Source organism: Urocitellus parryii, chromosome 15, assembly GCF_045843805.1.
Source record: "Urocitellus parryii isolate mUroPar1 chromosome 15, mUroPar1.hap1, whole genome shotgun sequence".
Classification (NCBI taxonomy): domain Eukaryota; kingdom Metazoa; phylum Chordata; class Mammalia; order Rodentia; family Sciuridae; genus Urocitellus; species Urocitellus parryii.
This window is the reverse complement of record NC_135545.1, coordinates 39,528,734-39,556,120: the sequence shown is the minus strand read 5'-3', so window position 1 is coordinate 39,556,120 and position 27,387 is coordinate 39,528,734.

Here is a 27,387-nt window from a genome sequence, read left to right as displayed (position 1 = left end):
TATCAGACAGGCAATCAAATTATTACAAGAAATTATGGTTAAATTGCTAAAATGGAAGTCATGATAGTTAATTTTATGTATCATCATGATTGGGCCAAGGGGTGCCCAGATATTTGGTTGAATTTTATTCCCCATATGTTCTGACGGATGTTTGTAGATGAGATTGACATTGAATTGATAGATTGAGAAAGTTGATTCACCTTTCTCATATTGATGGGAGTCATCCAACATGTTGAAGACCTTAAGGGAATAAAGGCCTACATAAAAAAGGATTTTTTTAAATCTGCCTAACTGTCTTCGAGTTGAGACATCACTCTTTTGATTTTGGCTTTAGATTTGAACAAGAACTTTACCCTTGGTTCTCCTATAGACCTAGCTTACTGACTTCTCAGCTTCTATAAGACAGCAGGCCAATATTTATAAATAAATCAATCTCCTCTCTCCCTCTCTGTCTCTCTTTTTCTCATATGAAAGCTAAGCAAAGGAGAAAATATAGCACAAAAAATCTTGATAATGGATTGAATCCATAATTCTAAGTAAGGACTTTAGATCTGTATCCAGTGATAAATTGAAAAGTCCCATTTGTCTTCTTTGGCCCATCACAATTCAGACCAACATGGCTTCTGGGGACTGGGATTTCAATAATCTGAACTTGATTTGGGTCAGAGGAGAAATCCTTATGAGAGAGGGGAGGGACTTACGGAATCAGAAAGAAGAGGAAAGAGAAGAGAAAGAGAATGGAGAGGAACAGGAAAAGGAAAAAGAAATTTGGAAATGATATTCTCCAGCATTAACTCTCTGCAATTCATCTACCAACTGAAAGACACCATAGTACCAATTCACCATTTTTTAAAAAATTATCTTTATGAAATGAAGATTCAGCAGATGGCAAGAGATTTAAGTTGCAATTTCTCCATCAACTTCTAGACCAGTGTTTCTATAAAAAAAAGGCTATTCTCAGAATTCTGTTTTACTTTATTTTATTTTGTTTTCTTTACCAACTTAGGAGACTGAAAATCACAGGAACAGGAAGAGAGGGATTGCATCTTCCTTTCCAAGGAAATGCCTGCAATTCCACAGTGGTGCCTCTATTACACCTTAATCAGCAATTTGTGAATAAAGATAATTTGATGCCGAGTAAGAAATATGAGCCATGAGAGGATGTAAAACTTGGTGATGGGGAGGTATGTGCAGAAGGCCATCAGTTCCAGAGAAGAGCAGTGGCCAGATGGGTCTCGATGGGTATCCCAGGATCATCACTGCTGCTCTGTGGAGTGGGATGCCCAGAGCAGGGGTGCCAAATTGCAACAGTTCTGAGTTTGGATCTGAAACCTGCCAAATGGCCCTGTGACCTTGAACATTCCTCACTCTCTCTGGTCCTCACATTTTATTTAATATTTGAGATTAAAATAATAATGCCTACCATTTACAATATGCCCTCGCTACTAAGTGGCATAAGAACATGAGGCACCTTGTGGATGGAGTATATTGGATATTCACTCGATGATAATTCATGTTATCTTTCTTGAGAGAATATTTTAATTCATTTATTCAGTTATTAATTTATTCAACAAATGTTTATTGACCAATTGTAAGATGTCAGGCACTGTACAAATCACTGAAGATAAAAAAATGAGAGGGGAAAATTAAGAATTCTAGTTGTGTTTTTTATTATTATTATTATTATTATTATTATTATTATTATTATTATAGCAATATTTTCCATTCCTGGAATTGTCAAGGTTTCTGATGCACTAACAGGAAGAGATGGGAACTGCACTTTAATGATAAGAAATGGCTCAACTGCCTCATGGAGCTGCCTCTTTCTTTATCCTTGACTTTCTTAAAGTTCTCCCGAGTCTTCCCAAGACCATAATGTGTACCAGTGCTTGACATTGAGATGATAGCAAAAAACTGAAAGGATATGGTCTTTGCTCCTTGAGGCTTACAGATTATTTTTCTAACCCTGACCTACCATTAGCACTTAGCATAGTGCATGGATATTGAGAGAGAAAGTGAAAGAAGGAATGTCATCACGGACCTGAGGGAGTCCAGAGAGTCCTGACCAGCAGAGTTAGCAGGTCCAAAGGCTTAAGAAAGGTGGATCTCACATTGTGGTTCTCAGTCCAGGGAACATAAACATCACTGGGGGAGTTTGAAAAGTCACTCAACTTAAGGATAAGGGATTTTAGAAACTAAACAGGTGATACCAATGTGCAGCCCACACTGAGAATGGCTATGCCAAAAGAGGCTAGTGTAAAATCACTCCATAATTCTGTCTGGGATCCTTCAGGATTCATGGATTTTGGAAGACTCTCCTTCAGGTCCTACACTGTTAGAGGGAGACCCATCAGTCTAGGGTGGTTACAAACATTATTACTCAATATAGGGTAATTTAAAAACAATTATACTATAAATATTAAAGAATGTACCTATGTATGCAGTTGAATGGAACACACACACACACATATTTATTACACTTAAGCCCCATGGCAGGAAGAGTGTTACCAACAACCAGAATCTGCTTTTCTGTCACTTCTAGGCTATCTCTCTCAAGGGTAACTACCATCCTGACTTGTCATATCATGGGCTAATTTGGCCTATTTTTACATTTATATAAATAAACTCATTGTTCTTTTTTATACAACTGTGTTATTAAGTTTGACAATTAGTTTTATGGCTGTATGATATCTTGTTGTCGTAAACATATTACAATTTATTTACTCATTTTACTGTTGGTTATTTGGGAAGTCTTCAATTTTGATCTATTATGAATAACGTTACTATGAGAAAGTTAATGCTAGTGGAAATATATATGTATTTCTTTTGGATATACATATAAAAGGTCATGAGTTGTATATGTGTGCTTTTGGAGCTTGTTACCTGCAATTGTTTAGATAGTCAAAGTCCCTCAAAGTCCCATGTGTTAAAGCTGTGGTTCCTAAGTTGGTGCTTTTTGCAAGTGGAGGTACTATTAGGAGGTAGCGCTCATGAAAATTTCTTAAGTGGTTGGAGTACATGGCTTCAGAGGAAATTGTGGTACTCTGTTCTCTTTCTTTTTCTCTCTCTGCTCCGTAGCTCTTGATGTAAGTGTTTTGGCCTCACAACATGATCTTGCCATGATGGGCTATCTTACCACATAGCTGGTGGATTATGGACATAGAACCTACAAAACTGTGAGTCAATATAATACTTTCTTCTTTATAAGCTGATTATCTCAAGTGTTTTATTGTAGTGATGAAAAATGAACACACATAACTACTGAAATATTTTTCAAAGTAGTTGCATCAATTTTTCTTTCCATTAGCAGTAGTCAGGATTTTGTTTGCTGTTTATTCCATCAGTACTTGGACATATCAATATTTATATTTTATCCACTGTGATTGGTTTGTATTGATAGCTTACTGTGTTTTAAATTTTGTTTTCCTCCAATGTAATGATAACACATTTTATTAAGTTGACAAGTCCTTTGTATGGTTTATTTTATGAGATGAATATTTAAGTGTTTTACCCTATTATGTTGTCTTGGATATTTTTTCCTTGATTTTTTTTTGAGGTCTGTATTTATTTCTTGTGTTTTTATTAGTCACCCAAAGATAAAAAAACTAACAATTACAATGTAGAGGAGGAAAAGTTTATTTTGGCTCACATTTTCAGAGGTTCAGTTCATGATCAATAGACTCCATAGCTCTGGGACCAAGGTAAAGTAGGAACTTCATGACAGAGCAAATAGCTCAGGACATGGTAACCCAAAGCAGAGAGATCGCTCTGTTAATCAGAGACAAAATATAAATCTTAAAATCATGCCCCCAGTGACCTATTTCCTCTAATCATACCCTACCTTCCTATAGTTACCACTCAGTTAATCCATATTGGTGGATTAATCCACTGATCAAATTGCACTTCTCATAATCTAATCATTTCACGTTTAAAATTTTATGTGATCTTACCCATGAGCCTTTGGTGAACACCTCCTATATAAACCATAACATCTTGTGTGCCAAATTTTGTTGCATGTATGCATTGAAAATATCTTTTTTTCTACTCTATAGAGGAAATTTTAACTGTGTCTTTCAATGAAGAATTCTTAATTTTATGTCAGATCCAAGTAACCTTTACATCTTATGATTTGGTTTGTTTTCAAGAAACTGTGGCTTTCTTGAAGCTCAGGACATATTTGAGAGTGAAAAGTGGTACTATAATATTCTACAACAAAATGCATGAAGACTATCCTTAGCACACCAATATATGTGTTCACTCTAATCAACTATCTCTGTTCTGAGTTACATTGGCAAGCTCAACCCTGGCACTACATTAAAATCATTTAAAAAACTTTTAAAATTTATTTTTCCAAGAATATTATCCCAGATCACTGAATCAGAGTATCCAAGGGTGTGACAAAGTGTGGGTAAATTTTGTTTCTATATGAGAGCTACCTTAAATCTGTGTGATCTAATAAGGCTGGAGAATCACCCTGCTAACCCAAGTCTTTTCAAAGTATAACCAGCCTTGTCCAAATAAAGACTCTAATTCTGTCTAGTTGGCCAGAAGAAGCACTGCTTTTCTAGGAAGATTCCAGGTGATGCTGCTGGTCCTCGGGTCAGCACATAAGTAGAAAAACTCTAGACCAGGTTTCTCTATCTGGAAACAACATATATTTTGGCTCAGACAATTTTGTTATGGAATGGATGTCACATGCATTTTAATACATTTATCATCAACCCCAGAACTGTACACTAGATGCCACTTGGATCTCCCAAGATATGAGAATCAAAAATATCTCCAAACATTCCAAAGTTCACTGAATATAAAGTTCAATCTTAGTTGGAAATCACTTTGGCTAACGCTAGACATAGCTCCAAATTATGTCAATGGATCCCAGGTCATGGCATTAGATGATTCATTAGATCAATTATACAATTATATCTTGATTTAAAAGGCAAAATTAAGTTTGCAGCATCTGGATTGATTGAGCAATTTCAGCATCCATTATTTCTTTAAGACAACAGAACATGGCATTTGATCTGTGGGTACTTTCAAATATGAGCTTCAGATATAGTGGGTACCTTTGAGGTGTATGGGGGTGAAAGAGAGGCAAGAGTGAGGATAACCATTCTTACGAATGACTTAATAAGAAGCAGAACATATCTTTCCCCAGCTGCTTCTCCCCAAGTCTCTGAATGTCTAGTCCAAAGCCACAAAATACCCATCTAATGTTGTATCTGGGCACATAGTCACTTTTAAATTATTAGGGCATGAGACCCACTAAAGCAATTGTTAATATAAAATAACAAGAATAACACACCCACACGCGTGCTCTCGCACACACACACACACACACACACACACACACACACACACTCCTTGCTTCACTTTGGTCTGGGAATTACTTAACCAGGCACATTCTTCTGTTATTGAAATTGTGCACCTTGTGTTGCATATCATGTCTGTTTTCATAGCCATTCTTCCTTTTCTACCTCCTTGTAACATCATAACTGGCTGCTGGTTCCTTCCACCTACGCTTGGAAATGGGATGCTCTATTGCACAGAGGAGTAATAACTGACCTTCCTTGCCTCCTTGTACTTTAATTTTCCAGAGATAAAAATTCAAGGAAGTTCCAAATGATGTACTACAATGGACATCTTAACGACCACAATTATTATTATTAGACACCCACTATCTTTTTTTTTTCTTTGACAAGAGTGGTTCTTGCTACATTTATTTTACTTTTTTAAAGAAAGAAATAGTGTGCTGGATAGAATAGAAATAATCAGAATTCTGAATGCCAAATGGGATTCAAAATACCTATGAATAATCTCCGCTTAATATGCTCTTAGCTTTAGTTTAGATAAGAGATCCTGGCCATAAAATAGTACAAGAAAATTGATGTAAAGAAATTGTTCAAAATGTAAAGCCTATATCTTTTGCATTTGTAAGCCTTCAATTACCCTTACTCAGGTAGTTTCCAAAGATACAATCTACTTTTGAAAGATGGAGAAAAGGTCTAAAGAAAAGTCTCTGCAATGAAAACAACTCTCGAGTTTTGAACGCCAAAGGTACCAAGAGCATGGATTGCTTGTTTGAATTTTCTCTATGCATCACTCCACCCAACATGACCAGTATTGTGGAACACCTATTATGTGCCATTCATCATGTGGAGGAGGCAAGAGCATTAAAAAACACCCAGTTCCTTCTCTAATAACTTCATCTCTTAATGTCAAAAATAAAACGTGCACCTAAATTAGCATTATTATCATCACCACCACCACCACCATCATCATTACTATTATCACTATAATAACTGTACAGGAAAAAATATGTCATGTCCTAAGAAATGGGGAGACACAAGACGTCAAGATTGTTTTAGATAAAAGAATGACATTTTGTATAGTGTATAAGATTGGGGGAAAATCTTTTAAGTCAATGCCATTCTACAATGGCATTGTTCATGTACAAGTGCAAAACTGAACATAGGAAAGATAATTTGACACTTCAGGATTACAGATAAAATTTATTTTGTGGTGGCAAGATGTATGGTGGAGTTAGACAAGAAAATTTGTTGTGGCCAGAACAGAGCATTCTGGAGAGACTTGGGGATGCAGTCAGGGGCAATGGGAAGAGATGCCAAGATGGATTGTGTCCTAGGTTACCTTGGACCTTCAACATCAGGATCCATGAAGACTCTGACAGATTGTCCCTCTGGATGATACAGAATATGAAGCATATAAATGTTAGGTAATATGTGAAACATGTCTAGCTTGAGGATTTAAGCCCAAATATCTGGGATCTCTGAATTGCAAGGTCTCCCGTAGTCAGCTCGGGGTAGAAAACTTCTCTTGACACTTCCCTAAAAGACAGTGGGCTTTACTCTCACCCCAGACAGGAGAGGACACAGGAACATAGAGGGATTTCAAGTAGAGAGAGTCAAACTTTGGCAGAACCAGCATACCCACCTGCATTCACAAACTCCCAGGGTGACTTGCATGGTGTCCTCTGGTGAGCCTAATGGAAGGAGGGTACTTCCTTTTGAGAAGATCTCCAAACACAGCTGGATGGAATGGAGAATGGTTATCTGTTCTTTCTCTTTCTCAATTCTGCTTTTCCTTTTCACATAAGCAATGGAAGCCAGAGGCTGATTTTAGTTCCCTGGCTGAGAGTGAGTGATAGAGCGCCTTAGGATGTTGGTGGGGCTGCAGGTGAATTTAAGTGGGAGCCTTGATGCAGCCCCACACAGCTGGCTAGGGGAAGGAGATTGGCAGCCACATTACAGGGACAAACAAGATCCAACTAAAATCCTCAGGGGCTGTAATTTCAAGCACAGCAGCTAATAGACTCTATATAAATAGAATAGAGGAAACAGGATGGGGAAGCCAACGTCTAGGGCCAATTCCTTTCAGATTTGATTGCACAGATTCATGGGACACCAATTCCATAGGCACAATAGTTCTCAATTGATGGGTCCAGGAAGTCTAGGAGTTAGTGGGCATTTTATGAGTGGAGCTTATATTAATCAGTCTCAAGAATTTTTAAAATTACGTTGTTCTCTCTCTCTACTTAGTATTTTGTATTTTTTTTTAACACCAGCGTTAAACCTAAGGCCTCAATACCTCTGTCCAATCTCACTCTTTCCACAGTGAAGAAGGCAATAGTCTTTGTATCAGTCAGGGTTCTCTAGAGGAACAGAATCAACAGGGAGTATAATTGTAAAAAGGGGATTTATTAGGTTGCTTACACAACCAGAAGCTGGATAATCTACAGTGGCTATCTGCAGGCTGGAGAGCTGGAAGAACCAGTAACTGTGTCATCCAAGAGGCTAAAGTCCCAGAACAAGAGGGATCAACAGTGCCACCCTAGTCTGAGACCAAAGGCTTCTGGAAACTTCCTGGAGAATAACTGGCAGAGTCTGCTCCAGCTAAGTGAAGAGGTGAGAGTCCAATATCTTTAGACAACCGCAGCAGCAATCATGATCCCATTCCAGAAGAATGGAGCTTGCCTATGCTGCTGCTTCCTTGTTCTTCCAACTTTTATTCCATCCAAGCCACTGCACTATTGCACGGTGCTACGCACACTTAGGGAGGGTCTCCACTTCAGTTTGCTATCCCACATGCCAGTCATTCCTAGACACACCCTCCCAGAAGCATCTCAACCTAATCAAGTTGATAATTCAAATTAACCGTTACAGCATTCTTTCATCAAATATTTACTAGGAAACCAACCCCCCCACACATACACAATAGAAAGGTATGCACAAATTTTAAATAGTTAAATGAAGCCCCACAATGTAGACAATATGCCTATTTTTGTATGAGTTTTGGGAAGTCCATACTACGTATGTATGTGCCTTTGTTCCCACCAGTTACACAAAGCTGAGCTGGAATTTGACTTGAGATTTGTTTGCCTGCCTGTGCCATGTTGTTTTGCACAGCCCAGCATTTTCTTATGAGCAGGTGGGGTCATGAACATCAGGGCTTGTTGATATATCGAGGTTCATGAGGATTATGGGAGGGCATCGTATCACAAAGCATTGCTTTGGTGAAGAAAACAAACAAACAAAAAAACCAATTCTCTGTAAATGGTTTGTGCAGCAGCTGTTAAATGGTAATCACTTTACATTTTTTTTCCAACGTATCAACCCTGAATAAAAGTGAATTATAGAAAATGAAAATTGGCAGAACTTGATCAATTAACCGTTGAGACACTAACTGAACTCAGATAATAGCCTTCTGGGCATGAACTCTGGAGGAAATCGTTGCATCCTCTAAGCCAGTAATGATGGAATAATATGATTCTTTAAAATTAGATACCTAAATTGTTCTACAGAAATTCATGTAAGATAGGAGTGTTAAAGGAGGAGAAACCAAACTTTCTTGCTGATCAATGAAGAAATTTTAGACACATGGTATTCAGAAGCCAGTGAGGAGAAAGTGGCCCCTGGTTTGCAATTAATTCTCTCAAGAGAAAACACACCTGAAGATCAGTGGTGCTGGGCTCAGCCCTAATGAGTCTAAGAGAAGCACTTGATGCCACACTCTGGAAAGACTGTCAGTCAAAATCCAAGTAAGAAATCAGTTGATGATCAGAGAAGCAGGAATAAAGCCCAAGGAACAGGCTGTGTCCATTATGAGGCTGCACAGAGGTGACTGGCCAAACCTGGAACAGGCTGTTGGCAAAACCAAAAGAAGAGAACTGACAGCCAGATTTAGCACAATATGAGAGTGGTGTTTGTGGAAGATGGTGGTTGTTTGCAGAGGGCTCCTGTTGCAAGCCTTTAGGATCTGCCCTGAGGGTGCATTTTCAAAAGCCTTCACACTACTCACTGAACTTGCAGTATAACAACCCCTCTCCCGACAATGGACAATTCTAGAAGTCATATCCCCTTAGCATTTCCTCACAGACTTTCATGGCATGCATCTGAGATACACACAAATTCTCTTCCTATTGCCAAGACATTCTGAGACAGACTACAGACTTAGCTATCATATGAAAATAAACCACTGTGCAATAAACATGTAAGGGATTAAAAAAGAGCCACAGGCCTGAATGTGGGTGTGTATGTGTGCATTTGCTCCTTACTGAAGTAATATCCTAAGAGTGATAGAAACCAGAAATACTTGGGAGGAAAATCCTTTAGTCATGCATGGAATCATCTGAAAGTTGGAACAAACAAGCCTATGTTCTTGAAGAAAAAGAGGGAAATTGCAAATACTCAAATACCCAAGTTTAAGTTAGTTCATAGTTATGGTGAACCAGTTCTTCATTCTAGAAATGGAAAATAATAATAACAATAAAATTAATAATAATAATAGTAGTAGTAGTAATAATAATATCAACAATAACATTAAGGCAGAGACAATTTTGTCAGCAGCTCCTGAGTTCTTACTTGGTGGGAAGTACTGTGCCATGCTCTCAATAGCCAATCTCTCAGTTTGTGTGATGGTTTCACAAGGCCAGTACTATAATAATCCCCTTTTGCTGATGATGAAATTAAAGCACAGTTAGATTAAGTGACTTATACAATGCCCCTTAAATGATGAAGCTGGATTTTCATCCATTCATTCAATTTAACACCAGCACTCAAATGAACTGAGGACAAAATAAGACAAATACCAGGGATATTATTCTTGTTTCTCAATGAAATAAAAGAATAGGCAGAGGTTTTTCTGAAAATGCTGTGTTTCTGTGTTCTGTTCTCTCTTCAACCTGAACAATGTATTCACATATGCTCATTACGTCTCGCTGAACTTGCACCTTGAGCATTCAGAGGTGTGGAAACTGTTGAACTGAGTAAATGCTTATTACTTCAAGGAACTGCCATGTCATGTATGATTACTAATCTGCTTCCCGATGTTTATTGAGGAAAGTTCAACTGCACAATCCTTAGGGGAGTTTTCAAGGAATCTCCACTGGACATGGAATTCACCTCTGCCTAATCATTACCTTGCAGGCTTTTGAGGGTGTTAAAAGCTGAGGGATGAACAATGAAGGGTGATCCTACATGACTCACTTATTCTTCCAAATGAGCCCCAAGGCATGTGCAATTGACAAGAATGCACAATTTATAAAGGCTATCCGAACTCTGCAAAGAAGACTAGAAGGTTTTACTCTTTTCTGATTTCATCTTGGCATCTTCAATACCTTCCCCTGATCCTGGAGATAGACAAGAATACAAAACCAGTGGAAACATGATCCTCAATTTAGGATCAAGTGGTTGTTTTTGAACTATCTTTGGAGAGGAAGAGTTAATATCCCAGAAATTTTTGAGTTTGCATTTAAATTAAAATATGTCCCTTGGATGAATTTGAGTTGTAGAAATTTGGAATAATGCCTCCCTCTGTGGGGAAGGTGATGGATACTTCCCAGAAGCAGCCTCAAAAGAGTGCTCTATTTTGACCTTGAATATTACAATGAAATGTTTTGCATTTTATCTTAGTAAGAAAGAAAAATACCCTAAAGTTTATATTTCTTCCATATCCACCCACAGCAGGGACTCATAAATGCGTGCTAATGAAATTAAGGAGAACTATGTGTTCAGGCACTATTAGCCCCAAGCACTGGAAAATAATTAAATTAAATACTTAATGAGAGGCAGTTTTCTTTTTTTCTTACTTGATTCTGAAATGTTTAGTATGAGGACTTTTTTTTTTTCTCTTTACTGTAACTGCTTCACTTGGACTGAAACTTTTGCAATATATTTGCTCAAATAAATGTTTGATGATGACAAAAACCAGTAAGTTTTGAGTAGTTTTAACAACAGCAGCAGCAACAAAGCACTCGGGTACACGTTTCTTCTTTTATGTCCATGCCCTTGAACTATTTTCCCACCAAATAAGCAGTGTGAACTGACAAAGCAAATTCTTTGTTGTCTTGTAGACAGAATGCAATGTTTGCTTGAAAATGTTCTAGCCCAGCTTAAATTTTAGAAACATTAGATTTCATTTTTTTTTTACACCAGTTTTCACTGGACCTTGAATTTTATTAACATTTCAGCAAATTTCAGAGGACAATAAACAAGGCTCCTCCAAGGAAGTTACCCCCATCAGGTTTTCAACCTCCAGTTCCTGTGGGAGCACCAATCTCCACAATCATTGTTCTCAGTTATTTCACTTATAACGGGAATGGGTAGTTACAAATCTGCAACCTGGAGTCTAAATCAGGTGAGTAGGAATATTTTGATTGGTCTACTGGGTGCTTGAAATTTGAGATTGACTACTTGAAAAGCTGAAACGTTGGCAACATCCTAAAAAATTTTTGGAAAAGTTCTGAAACAGTGAGCTCCTATTCCTTCATGGCAGTGATTAGCTGCAAATGAGTAATGGCTGCATCTTGTAAAAGAAGAAGGTATTCATTTGCTTGCTACAGCCCCAACCCCTCCTTACTATCTTATCTCTGGGTCTTTTTTCTGTACTTGGCCAGTACAGTCACTTGAATTTGTCCATTTTTGTACTTCTCTACTTTCTTACTTTTATTGTACTCCTTTGACACTTCTTTTCTCACTTGGGATTAAATGCTTTCTGAATAGTTTTCATAGATTATGAAAACTCTCTTTTTTTGCATATTTTATGTAAGAAACATTCCTTTTCAAAGAATGGATTCTACTTTCAGCTGTCTTCAATCAGCAAGTACTCAGGGACCACAGGTCCTATGTCACACACTCTGGCAATAAGTAGGGCTTTCATGATGGGTGACCCAGATACAATTGTCCCATCTATATCTGAGATGGGTCCCCATTGTCATTGGATCACAGCTCTGTAAAAGTGTTATGATTAGACTTAGAAATGTGAGAACATTCGATGGATCTAAGACAGAGTGATCCCTCTGTTCCCCGAAGGTTTTCTTCCAGGCAGAGGACAAGCTTCTAGGTCCCTCTCTCATTGGTGCTGGGTGTGGTCTTCTGACCTGTTTTGGATGGTGAAATGTGAGTGGTCCTGATGGGTGTCACTCTTAGGAGAAAAGTGAACATTTAACCACATTCCCCTTTTTCCTTCTGTCGCAGTGGCTAGCAACACTGGTAGCTCCTCCAGTGGTCTAAATCCTCTAATACCGTGACTTAGAACAAAGTCCTCTGAGGTACAGAAGTTCTTTTCTTTTATTACACGTTAACAAGAACATAGACTCAAGAAGCACACGTCATTGTGAAAAGGTTCTCTTTAATGATTCATGATTCTATTTTTGAGTTAAATTTGAATGAAATAAAATACAGAAGAACGCTGAATTAATCATAAAAGTCAATGATTTTTGGTTATGATAAGATGAACACAATGGAGTCCTTAACATCAATATTGAGAAAAAGAGTTCTTAGCATCGAGTGGCTACAAAGCTTCCCTTTTATCCCTTCCAAACAGTGCCCACCTTATTCACCTATTTTGTTAGATTGAACTTGATGATTATAACTTTAGGTACATTGTAATCCCGTCTGTCTACTCTCTCCTGTGGAAAGGCTTTTGCTTAATTGGATCTTTGTAAGATGCACTGATCTTGTGTTATATAGCTGAGATGCTTCATTCTCATTATTGTAATCTATTGTATGCATATGCCATAACATATTTTCTATTTCATTGCTAGTGGGCATTTAGATTGTTTTTAGTTTTTTTTTTTTTAGCATTAAAAATTGCATTGCTGTTCCCTCTAAGAATTGGAGCAAGACAGGGATGCCCTCTCTCACCACACCTATTCAATATAGTTCTTGAAACTCTAGCCTTAGCCATTAGACAGATGAATGAAACCAAAGGGATATGAATAGGAAAAGAAGAACTCAAACTATGACTATTTGCGACACCATGATTCTATATTTCGAGAATCAAAAAAACTCCTCCAAAAACTTCTAAAATTAATAAATGAATTTAGCAAAAAAAAAAAAAAAAGGAAAGACCTCTGGTGTTCTTTGGTAGGAAGAATTAATATTGTCAAAATGGCCATACTAAGGCATTATACAGATTTAATGGAATTTCAGTGAAAATCCCAACAACATTCCTCATAGAAATAGGAAAAGCAATTATGAAATTAATTTGGAAAAATAAGAGACCCAGAAAAGCTAAAGCAATCCTAGAGCAAGAAGAGTGAAGCAGGCGGCATCCCAATAGCAGACCTTAAACTATACTATAGATCTATAGTAAAACAACAACAAGAACAAACCAGTATGGCATTGGCACAAAAATAGACGTGTAGACCAATAGTACAAAATAGAAGACACAGAGACAAAACCCACATAAATACAGTTATCTGATACTAGACAAAGGTGCCCAAAACATACATTAACAAAAAGATAGTCTCTTCAACAAATGGTGCTGGGAAAACTCAAAATACATATTCAGAGAAATGAAATTAAACCACTATCTCTTACCATGTACAGAACTGAATTCAAAGTGGTCAGAGACCTAAGAATTAAACCAGAGATCCTCCATCTAATGAAGAAAAAGTAGACCTGAATCTTCATCATGTTGGATTAGGTCCTGACTTTCTTAACCAGAGTCCTACAGTACAAGAAATAAAATCAAGAATTAATAAATGAGATGGATTCAAACTAAAAAGCTCCTTCTCATCAAAGGAAACAATTAGTAGCATGAAGAAAGTACCCACAGAGTGGGAGAACATCTTAACTACATGCACATCAGATAGAGAACACATCTCCAGGATGTATAAAGAACCCAGAAAACTTAACATCAAAAAAATAAACAACCCAATCAATAGATGGGCTAATGAACTGAACAGAATTTATCAGAAGAAGATATAAAATCAATCAACAAAATATGAAAAAAATGTTCAACTTCTCTAATAATTAGAGAAATTTAAATCAAAACCACTGTCAGGTTTCATCTCACTTGAGAAAGGCAATTATCGAGAATACAAGCAATAATAAGTGTTGACAAGGATGGGGAATAAAATGTACACTCATATATTGCTGGTGGCACTGCAAATTGGTGCAGCCACTATGGAAAGTAGTATGAAGATTCCTTTAAAAAAACACCATGTTGCCCAGCTATCCCACTCTTCAGTCTATGCCTAAAGGACTTAAAATCAGCATACTGTAGTGACACAGCCACATCAATGTTCATAGCAGCTCAATTCACAATAATTAAAATGTGAAACCAACTTAGATGCCCTTCAATAGATGAATGGATTAAAAAAAACCTGTGGTGTATATACACAATGGAATATTACTCAGAATTAAAAGAGAATAAAACTATGACATTTGCATGTAAATGGATGGAGTTGGAGAATATCATGCTAAGAGAAGTAAGCCAATCCCCAAAAAACCAAAGGCCAAATGTTCTCTCTGATAAGTGGATGCTGATCCATAATTCCTAGGGGGGAGGCATGGGGAGAATGGAGGAACTTTGGACCAAGGGGAGGGTGAAAAGGGGTGGGAGCACGGGAAAAGAAAAAATGGTGGAATGAGATGAATATCATTACCCTAGGTAACACGTTCTCTGCACAATGCACTCTATGTCCAGTACAAACAGGGCAATGAAAAGTTGTGCTCCATTTGTGTACAATGAATTGAAATCCATTCTTCCATCATATATAACCAATTAGAACAAATAAAAAAAATTGCATTGCTGTGAATTTTCCTGTAAATGTGCCTTTTGTGGGTATTGTAGGTGAATGTGCTTTTGAATTGGTATTCTTGAGCCTGGAATAGAATTGCTGGGGAATAAGGCAGGAGACATTCTCCTGTAGAAGATATTTCCATTCAGTTTGTCCAAGTGGGAACACCATATTACATTCCTATCAGAAATTTATAAGATTCCTCATTGCTCAAAGTTTTAGCCTTATCTATCACTTTTTTCCCTTTATCTTTTTTTCTGCCTCACTTTCTTCTTCTTCTCTTCCTCCCTACCTTTCTTTTCTTCTTTTGTGTCTCTCTTATTGTTTTAGGTGTGCTTTGATATTATGTTGTTGTTTTGATTTGCTTTCTCTAATCCCTAGTGAATATCTGAATGTTTTTATATATATTTTTCATTAAAATGTATTCTTTGGTTTTTTCTTAATAATTCACAGAAGCTCTTTACACCATGTAAATAAGAGTTTCTCATGAAATATATACTTTTTGAAGCACTCAAGGAAAAATCATACTGATTATACTTTACTAAATTTCCACAATTATTAGTGTTACAAAATATTCTTATTTCTCCTTCATCTAAATGGATAAATACATAGAGACTTTAAGAATGCATTTTTAATTTCATTGTTCTTTTTTTTACTATGCTTAAAACAATGTCCTATTTTAAGAAACCATTGTCTCTGCCAAAAGCTAAAGACATATTTCCTAAGCATTCTTCCATTTCCGTTTGAAAAAAGAATAGTTCTGACCTTATTGTTTAGGTTTTTTGATGTTTATTAGGTGGCAGTGTAGATTTTAGGTGTATTAGTCAACTTCTATTACTATAACAAATATCTGAGACAAATCAACTTAAAAAGAGGAGTTTTATTTTGGCTCATTCCATAAAAAAAAAAAAAAAAAAAAAAAAAAAAAACTTCCATTGCTTTGGGCAGCTCTGGCACAGATATTGTGGCAGCTCCTGGTGGAGGAGGCTGTTCACCTGAAGCAGAGAAGTGACAGAGCCAGGGTGTCACAGTGCCCTTGAAGGGCACCCTCCTAATGACCTAACTTCCTTTCATGAAACTCATCCTGTTCCACCACTTCCTACTAGTGCCAAGATGGAGACAAAGTTTTTAATATATTGGCTTTGGGGAGAACAGTTTAGATCCAAACTATATTATCAGAAACATTTATACACAGAATGTGGACATATTCATTGTCCCCATAATGGTTTAACATTTCTCTCTCATTCTAGTCTTTGTCTCTGAGTTTTTCTTTAGTTTGATGCACTTATTTGTTGCTGTAGTCTAATATGATATTTTACTAAAGTGGTAAGTTTCAAGATGCAAGTTTGGAACTAAGGAGAGGTATTATTTAAAATTTCAAGCCATCAAAAAATAATTCCCCATGTACTCCAGCTGCATTTACTGAGTTTCAGGCTGAAGCCAACCATTTGGAAAGCCACAGTTTGCTGGCCCCTGTGTTCCCTGTGCCTCTGACTCCAATAACAGGGGGACATTTGGGTCAAAGGTTTAGGTTTTCCTCCTTGCTCCTTATTCAGCTTTCAACTTCAGGACCCTAGGATAGATGCCTCATTGATCCAGTGAATTTTCTGATACATGAAGAAAAATCAATAAGAACAAGGACAGCAATGATTGGCTGGATTCACAGGAACTTCATAGGGGAACTAGATACACAAGGAAGAGGGAGAGCGAGAATAGCACCCTCAGGGCATAATTGTATATAAATAAAGGATATGGGAATTACATGAGCTAGACTAAACACTCCTCTCTAACATATCCCTTGAAGAACTCTATTCTCTTACCCTGGGATGAAGTCTTCCTGCACTTTACCCAAATATTTACTTTCACATTATGAACATTTGAACTCTTTTGACATTTTCTACAAACCTCAGAGCATCCATTTAAACCCAACTGCTCACTTCTGCCTTTTAATTTCTACACACTGTAATTTAACACTAGAGTTACTTTTCTGATGTATTTGGTATGAATAAATTACATTCTACAAATGTTTCAAACGTTCAATAGGCTCTAACCAGTCATCATTTATCTATGAGTACCCTTTAGAAAAGAACAAAATGATCTTCATTTTTTTTTGATTTGTACAATTTAAATCTTAAAAATGTGCACGTTATGTAAGTGCAAGATTAAGCACTTCTCCTATTGCAAATTTCTAATCCTCCTGCTGGGGGATTATAACTCCCATGCTGTTACAAAGTTTCTCTGTACACCAGGGTCTTATAACTGAGGAGAAGATTGAAGTCTATTTTTTTCCTCCTCTTTATATATGTTTGAATCATGGGAGTCCATTAGAAAAATGCGGCTTCACTGGAATTAGGAGAAAATATACCCTTTGTTCAACATTTAATATTGCATTTCCAATTCACATGTAATTGCTTATACAATTTTCCATCTCCCATAACCCAAATAAAAAAAGGCTTTATATTCTATAGCTGTAAATTTCAAAAGACAACGTCAAAACATTCAGTAGAACAGAACTTTCTTATCGCTCCCGGCAGATTCTCTGCTCCAGCATGGCAGGGGGAGAAAAGGGCTTAATTATAATAGTCTCCTATTACAGTAACCTACGTGGTTACCACATGTTGCAAAGTTAATAGACAGGAAAAATATGGACCTTGTTTCTCTTTGTTTGTTTTTCTAAGATGTTTGGGCCTGGGAGCTGCATCAGGGGGCAGCATTATTGCCTTCGGGGCACCATTAGTGATCACTGACGTTATATTAAACTGAACCTTAATAAGATTCAAACAGTGTCCGTCCTGTGTGTGTTGTACTTAATGGGTTATTCAGTAGACTTCAAGTCTGACTCTAAGTCAAGGCCTGTGTGTGTGCTGCATGGAGAAAAGCATGGATTTCTCCACTGCCTGAGTTTGGATATATGGGGGAAAGTTGGAAAAAAAAAATAAGAGCAACTCTTCCCTGTTTGTTGACTTCATAGAAGAAATTTGAGAAAGTCAGCGACATTGTACAATGAGAGACTGGCTATTTGACCATGAAAATAGCCTGGCCACTGAGGCTTGTCCCAGTATTTCCAATGCATTAAAAAACAAAAGAAAGTTAATTCCAGTGGTGCACACCTGTAATCTCAGCCATAGGGGAGGCTGAGGCAGGACGATTGCAAGTCTGAGGCCAGCCTAGGCAATTTATCGAGACCCTGTCTTAAAAAATGAAAAGCCTAAGGATGTGGCTCAATGGTAAAACTCCCCTGGGTGGTTTGATTCCTAGAATCAAACAAAAACAAAGACATTTTTTAAAAAGCTGATAAAAGAAGAAAAAAAAGGCAGGAAAAAGAAAAATTAAATAAAGTTCTCTTCTAACAACAGTACCTAGGCTTTAGGTCAAGGCTACCTGGTTCTAGATTTAACTGCAGTACGATATGGCATAATGTGAAGCCTTGGTCAAGTCATCTACCCTCTCTGGTCCTTAGCTGAATCAGTATAGAAAACAATGGGGTAGAAAGCATGGTGATCTCTTCTTTAGGGTCCATTCCAATAGTGTCCCAGGTATTAATAAAAATAAGTGTCTATAAGAAGTCAGGCCTCTGCTTGATATCCAGGGATGATGGAACCTGTCTTTCTCATTAACATGAGACAGGAAATGCTGGGTGTAAAGAGATGTTGGAGGAAATTTGGTTTTTGATATCCTATAAAAGGTGTTCCTGGTTCAAACAATTGAAGATTGACTCCTATGTCTTGGGGAAGGTCAAGGTGTTTGATGACTGGGAAGCAGATTGGAGGAAGCAGGCCCTGAGAACAATGTTGTAGATCTTCAGTTACAAAAAAGCTCCTCTTTTTTTTCTACTTTCTCTCCCATAAACAAACTCAGTTCTACTGACATCAGGGGGACTGGGGTAAGCTGTTGGCAAGCTGGCCTCTACCTGTATCTTATTTGGGCTTTGCTAAAAGTAAGCTGGGAGCTTCATTACCCCAGGTCAGCACCTCCACAGCTGGTGTTTAATAGTGCAACTAAACATCACTCCAATCTGCATAAAAAGCTTCCAGGGCCTTCTGAGATGCCAGCTCCACATCCAGCCACACATATTATATTTTTAAAGAAAGTTTAAAAAATAAGGAAAGAACGATGGAGAAATGAGGAGAGAAGGAAAGAGTCTCCGTCTCGTGCAATAAAAGGCCAAGCTCTTAATGTGGCTTTGGAAGATTTGAGTGGGATCCCAGTATCATTTTCCCATGTTTTTGTCCCTCTTGGCTCCTTCCCTTTCTCCCCCGCTCCACCATGTTTATTCTCATGATTTTTATCTGTGACTTGTGTCTGGTGCCATCACTGGCAAAGTTAGAGAAAATGGTTAACAAGAGCAAGATACCTCTGACCCCCACCCAGAACTTGCCTCCCAGCAGGGGATGCCCTTGGAAATGCTCACACAATAACTAAGCTGAGGGGTGACCTGAGAGTGAAGTAGGAGTTGTTAGAAAAGGATGATGTGAGGGAGTGTTATGGGGTCTGGCAAGTTCCCCTTATGAGAGGGCACGGTCTTTTCATGGCAGTCTAAAAGGATTCCTAGAGGAAGCTGCATTTAAAGGCCCGGGGTACTAAGTGAGAGTTATTATCAGCTTCCCAAGCTAATTAGAATCAGAAACAACATCTAAACCACTGGCAGCTTCTTTTCTCTCTTGCGTCTCCCGTCTCCCGTGTGCACTTATTTTTGTAGCCATCAGTAATGCATCTTGCTATTGTTCCTGATGCATTTTAAGTCCTTGTTTTCTTCTCTCACTTGTGGGTGAAGCCTTCATTTTTAAAAGCTCTTTGATGCTCTGTCCTTTCTTAGATTCATGGCTAAAAGGAAGTTATTAATATTCTTGCTCTGTATAACTTCAAATTGTCATGTGTGCAAAGCATCGAATAATATACAGCTGTCAGTTCTTGACTGTCTAGTTCTAGAAAAGATATGGAGGAGTTTCAACACATGATCTTTTCTAATGCTTGGACAGCCATGTGAGATATTGTCTATTGTCTTCCCATTTCACAGATTGTAAAACTAAGTTACAGAAAAACGAAATAATTTCTTTCCAACCTAGGGTGGTAGTGAACCTGGAATTTGTGATCAGAAGTTTCTGAAACTGACATTTACATATTTAATTCTGCTCATTCCAGATTGCTTTATTTTAATCAGTTTTTGTTTTTGCCTTATGCCCAAGGTAGGAAAATTGATTTTTCCTATATGGAAGAACATTCCGAGAATAATAACTTTATATTCCTAGTCGATAACATATAATTCAAAAGGTAAATTTTGTATTTTTCTATGCACATTGGTCATATCTGTATGTAAATATACAGATAATTGGTAAGTGTTCTATTTTGACAAATTTATTTTTATTATTTCAGCAGATCAATAGATGAGATTAAACAATGAATTTTCTGAATGCAGTTAGGCACCAAATAACAATGTTTTCGACAACAACAGGGAGTACATATGATGTTGATCCCGTAAGATCATAAATGCAGCTAAAAGATTCCCATAGCCCAGTGATGTCAAAGCTGTTATAATGTTATAGGGAAAAGCATTGCTCACAGTTTCATGGTGACACTGGTATTAAAAAACCTATTGTCATATAAAAGTATTGTACATACAGTACTTGAAATTGATAGTAAATGACTATATTACTAGCTCAAGTATTTAGTATGCTATAGTGTTCACCATTACTTTATTTATTTCCTTATTTATAAGGGAGAGGTCTACTCTCAAATAATCTGCTATGTTAAGCTGGCAGCAACCTCATACATTCCTGTTTCCTGCAACTCTTGATTGTGTCAAAAGGCTACATCAAGTGATTGACCATGTAACTATAACATTTTAAATTTCAGTCTAGTGAGCTTCGTCTCCATATTTCTAGTTAGACCTTTGGTTGTGAGTTTGGAATCCAAGCCTCTGCGTTCTCTATCCCTGTGACTTTGGTCAAAACATCCCAAAATCTCTGCATCTCATCGTCCCATTTGAAAATGGAGTTAATTACAACTTATATCTTCCATGCAGAATTATGGTTGATGGAATTTACATAAAGTGGTGACCTTAGTTGTCAGCAGAGAGATGGTGAAGGCACAGGAAGGCTTGAGCGGAAGGAAAGTACAAGCGTCACCTGAGGGAAGTGTGTGGAGGAGAAAAGGCACAGTGCTCTCTTCCTCTTTGTTGTATTTTAATTAATTGCTCCGTATTTTCTCATGAAGCTTCCTGAACTTGAGGTATTGCATGAGTTCTAACAATGTGAAAACTTGCAAATTATGAGAATTCATGCAAAAATTTATGTAAAAAACTATGCACATTATGATATTTCTTGTAATTAAGTAAATTGAAAAGCACTGATCATCACTGAAATCTATTCTTTCTCTTACACTTAGTACCAATTTTCTGCATTACTTTTCCAAAGTGCATCTCTTCTAATCTTTATAACTAAGGTCTGCTCTTCCATAACAACATAGGAATCTCTTGAAGACAGAGTCAACATATCATTTGTGCCCTCCCTTTTTTTAGCACCGGCTTTATACTTTCTCATGAGGGAATGTTGATACCTGTTGACTATCTAAATGTAAAAATTTCTTATTTTCCAACTTTTCTTTTTCTTCTCTGACTTTCAGTTGGAGCTTCCATCACAAATACTCTTTTCTACAGCCTGGGTTTCCTCATCTTCAAGTCTTCATAACCCTGTTTACACATTATATGTCCATATTTCTACTCACTGAGTTGATAATGATGTGACCTTTATGAAACCCTTTCTTCTAGTTTAGTCATTGTCACAAATTTGCCTGTATGGCTTTTGTCTTAGTCAATTTTCTGTTTTTATGTCAAAATACTCTCGAGGCTGCATAATTTGTAAAGGAAACAGGTTCATTTAGCTCAATGTTTTGGAAACTGAAAGTAGAAGATAGTGTGGACCCCTCTGTTCATCCTATAGTTGGGGTTACCCTAGCTGTATCACAATATCGCATCATGGCAGAAATTGAGAGGGCTGGGTTGGGAGGGTAACTCATAATGAGAACACTCACCTACCACATGCAAAGCCCTGGGATCCATTTCCAGTGTTGGAAAACAAAGAAAGAAAGAAAATGAAAGAAAGGAAAGAAGGAAATAAGAAAAAAAATATAGAAGGGACTGTTTACAAAAGGGGCTGAGAACATAGGGTGGACTTACTTTATCACAGTCTGCTTTCAGGAGATCCTATGAAGCCATCATTCATCTCTTCCAAGGGTGGAGCCTCCATGACCTATTACCATTTATTATCCTCCCCTTTCCCAACCCCAACCAATGATTCCACCCCTCCCCAACACAGCCATACTGGGGACCGAATGTTCAACAAACGAACATTTTGTTGAACATATTCAAGCTATACCCCAACTCTATCAGTTTGTAACAAGCCACTATCCTGGTTAAAACCACAGCTTTTCATCTGCAAAATGAAGCAGCTGGCTCACTGCTTTCCAAGACATTTCATTATCTAAATTCTGTAATTTGGAGTCAACCACCTTTTCCTGGATACCTTTGTGTAATATCTGAAATGAATTATCAAATAGAATATTTCTGATGAATATGCAGTGCTCAAGGATTTCTGTGAGATTCCTCCTGAGGCATGAGGACCCAAGATGTCATCCTGATTCTGTACCAGTGTTTGGAACTAGCCTGGTTCATATGGTGTCAATCATCTCTCCATAGACAATAGCAAAGCATCAACCACGTGCTGTTCTGTGCCAAATTACCTCCTCTTTTTCCTTTTAAATTTGAAAACATACTCTCAGATGCTTTCTGAGAAGTGAGCTACACCTACTGTGCAGACAATTCAGTTCCTCTGGAAAACAAAATTACTTATTCCATTCTTAGTGTGGACTTAGCTGGTAACAGAAAACAAGGGTTTCAATAGGAGGAAAAACATTTGTGATTATTATGACTCTGGACACAGTGGATTCCAGCTGAGCTCTGGCTTAATGTGATAGTTTAAAAAAAATTAACATTCATTTGAGTCAACTGTCTTCCCCATAAAATAGACATAGATAATGATACTTCACTTTGTTTCTGAGGACAGTTCTATAGGGAAATAGGGTGGCAGGAATCTGCTTGCTAATAGTACCCACTATGACCAAGATAAGTCACTTAACATTTCTAAACCTCTAAAGGTGACAACTCCCATTCATGGGAGTTGTCATTATGATTCTTAAAAAATTCTAGCACTGGGTGGGTGTTCAGAAATATTGGTAGTAGCTGATGCCTTGCCATCATGCCCAGACTAAAGGAATATGTATTCGCATTGTTAAGTTTCCCAGATACACAGCCTGCTGACTATTACTACAGTAAGTATGAGAGAGAACACAGGAAAGTGGCTCAGTTTTTCTTAGACATTCTAACTCTTGGAAGAAAATACTAGATAAACAGAGGAGGAACAACTCATTTGGCTGGGCCCTAGCTGTTTTTGTTACTTTTTGAAAATCATTTTCCATTCTCTTTGCCCGTTTTTTTCTTGCCTGTAATGTAAGGGGTCTCAATTAGGTGCTTGTCAATGTGTCTTTGGGCTCTCTACCCATGTTAAGGGCGAGAAATTGAACTTTTCTCTTTTTCCCAAAAGCAATCAGTAGAAATTTTATGGTTTCAGGATTCAAGTAAATTGTTGCCGAGCCCTGAAGGCATAATGGGAAAATTCAGGTGTATTAAATCCATTGTACAGTAGGGAAACCTTAGTTTCAAGGATGCCAGCAGCAATGTCCTATTTGTTATTTTAGTAGCACATGTGTTTTTTGGCCAGTGTATTCACCAAGCCTCAAAAAATATTTATGCCATTCTTTGTCCTACTCAAAAACCCGAAGACATAGAATCTCAAAACAACACAAAATTTTTTTAAAAAATGTTTTTTTGCACTGGGGCTTGATAAACAACAGGGTATGCTAATAATAATCATTATGTGGATTTTTTTATGATAAAAGTATATCTATGCCAAATTCTCTAGGCACCTAAGAATGCCAAACTGAATATATTGCCTAATAAAAGGGCAGCCTAGCTCTATAAATCTCAAGCATAGTGAAGAAAAATTCTCCATAACCACCACCAACTGCATAATAAATAAAGCAACTATTCACCCATGTAAAACAAAGGAAGAAAGAGCTTTAAAAAGCACTGGTACTTTGTATTTGATGACTTTAAAGCAGTCTCTGAAGACCTGGAAAGGTGTTATGTGTTGAAATGGTCCACTAGGAGCTCGGAAATTAAACCACACCTTTCCTTATGTGCTGGGTAGACTAATCCACCATTGAAAAATTTATAGATGCTGAATTATATAGAAAAGGATACATGTGCTGTGGTAATGCACATTCCCAAAATTTCAGTGGCTTAACACATCAGCGTTAACTTCATACTCGCATTCACTTTTGTGTGTGCTTGTGGCTCTTGGTGTTAAGTCCTGCACAGATTTGAACTTTGCAACTTTCTTCCAATGTCAACTTGGACATCCAGCTGGATTTTGGCTGCTTTCCTCTGGTAACTCTGGTATTGTGGTGCTTTTCACTTGCAGCCATGTAAGTAATGCAAAATGGTAAGAGACAATAAAGGGATCACATCCTTTCCAATTCTGCTCACGGTTCACTGATCACAAGTAGCTTCATGTCCATAACTTTATGAGAGAGAATGAAATCAGTGGGTTTGCATGGTGAACCCTTCAGTTTTATCATAGAAGATCTCCTTCATTCATAAAGGTAGGTATCTTGTTCAGCTCAGGATGCTATAACAAAAATACCATGGTATTACCACATAGTAATACCACAGGGATTTATTTCTCACAGTCATGGAGACTAGATGTCTGGTAACAGAACGCCAGCATGCTCTTGCAGAACACAGGATGGTGATCTCTCACTGGGCTTTTGCATGGTGGAGAGCAGAAGGGAAGCCTGCTCTTCCCAGTTCTTCTAAGAGCAGTGGTACCAGTCATGAGTGCTCCTTCCTTATGCCTCATCTCATGTTCATCGCCTCCTAAATTCCCACTTTCTAATACTATCACCTAATCATGCATCAACATGGGAACTGTGGAGTGGAGACATTTGGTCCACTACAGTGATGCTTGCCTATGTCTCTTACCCTACTACATGACCTTGAAAATGTCCTGTGCCCTCTTTGACTACAATATACTCAAGAGTGAACTTATAAAACTGTATTTGCAAAGTGGTAGGATTGTGTGAAAGATCTAGAGGAAGGATGAACATGAGCATCCCACACTGCAGCAGCCAAATATGAGATTTGTGGGGTATAAGGAGTATGTATGGGTCCTGGTGGCATGGTACCTTTGTTCAAATTCTGACATCCACCCTTATTTAAGCCACTTTTGTTGAGATACTTCATTTTTCCAAATTTCAGATTTTTGATTATTTAAATGGTATAACGATATCTGCTCTAAAGCCATCAAGCCATCAGAGTGAGTTATGAGTCTCTCTTTAGTTGATGAGGGGCAGGAGTGTGGTCAAATCCTTGAGCATTAAATAAGTGATTCATTGATACACAGCTCAAACTGAGGGTCTCAGGTCCCCACATATCCTCTCGAAATTAGATAGAATGAGCTCAGTAGCAAGTCAGAGGTGACCTGAATCAAACTAGATTTAGGCAATGAAGAAATTTATTATCTTCCATAAAAGCAAGACCAGAGGAAGGTTAATGGGGCAGATCTTTCATGATTCAGCTTTGAATCATATCTCCACATTGATATCCTCAGTCCACAAACAATGAGTTCCCAAGAGATCAGAATGGTCCTCTAGAAAACATTGAAAAAGGAATTGTGACTTACTGGTTTTCCTTACCATGAAGCCGTTTCCCTGAATCCACCCTCCCTGTACTCCCTCCCAAGAAAGTCTCACCAAAACTAATGCCAGAATTGAGTCATATGCCCATTACAAAATTTATCACTGGCAAAAGACCGGATGTTCCCATCATTGGCTTGGACTAAGCATAGTACATGGAATTTATAATATTGAGGAAAGAATTGGAATGATATCTAGCTCATGTTGTTTTCAAGTCTTACTTGAACGAGCAAATGCTTCTTTCTTTTGATAGCATCTGTATTATAGATTCTTGGAATCTAACAAAGACATTATAGCTTTATTACACCTGACCTATTCAGTCCCAGGGTGAGAACTTTAGGTAGACCACACTAATGTGACCATCTAGATTTGTGAAATAAACCAGGATATTTTAGACATTCAAACTTAGATTCACATTCTGTCTGGTCACTGGAGGCACAAAGGTTGTAAGAGACTCTCATACACTTTGATTTTCTTTTCTGTAAACACATATTAAAAACTACCTCATGAGTCTTTTAAGATGACTAAATTAGATAATACAAAATTCCTGATATATAGTAGGGACTCAATAAGTAGTATTACTGGTAATAGCCTGAATATTAGTGTCAGTAAAATGAAGGATTGGAAGAAAAACCATTCTTGGTATCTCATCTGACATCTCTTTTCTCCTGGTTACATTATGGATATATTAGCCAATTTCCTTTCCAACAAATGCTGTGTCAATATGGATAGTTCTCATGTTTTTATGCAAATATGGCTTGAAAAATATGTTTGTCCTCAGTTTTTAAGTACAGGGTCATGGTTAAGTAAATTAGAGTAAGACTGCATGATAGAGGAAAGTTAATCAAACATTAAAAATGTTGTTTATGCTGCATATGTTATATTAAAATGTGTCTTCAAAGCATATGCAGATGATCTCTGGTATGCAAAAGAAAAATATTTGGAGGGAAAATCACCAAATTTAACAAAATTTGGTTCTCATTAGTGAAATTGTAGATGATATTTTTCTTTTGAGTGTATTATTGTAATTTGTTGTCAACATATATTTATGGTATAATAAAATGCATGGAATTTTATATTTATTTATTATTGAGCCTTCATCATAAGCACCTGCCCTTGTGATACACTTATTACATAAGTATTAACTGTTGAATTCCCTATTCCCTATCAGAACTCCAGGGGATAGATACCATTATCTCCACAACAATTTTCATGTGATGTTGAGCCTTGAAGGAAGGGAGTAAATCACCAAGATCATTCATTCATCTGGAGGATATGGAATTGGAAAGCTAGGTGTTAGGCCCTAGCACAGATGATTTGTACCATGCCAATTCCTCTCCCTTTATGAAACACAAGTATAGATGGATTACTTGTTTGGAACATGATGGAGGCAATTTAAGCATAGAGTTTGGTTGAGACAGAGGTTCTTCGATTACTTGAGAGAGTAAAATGAGGTGTGTGTAATGTTTGTAAGTGTCCAACAAAAATTAATGCGCAGATAAGTGAGAAATACAGAGTTCTCTTCAGATGAA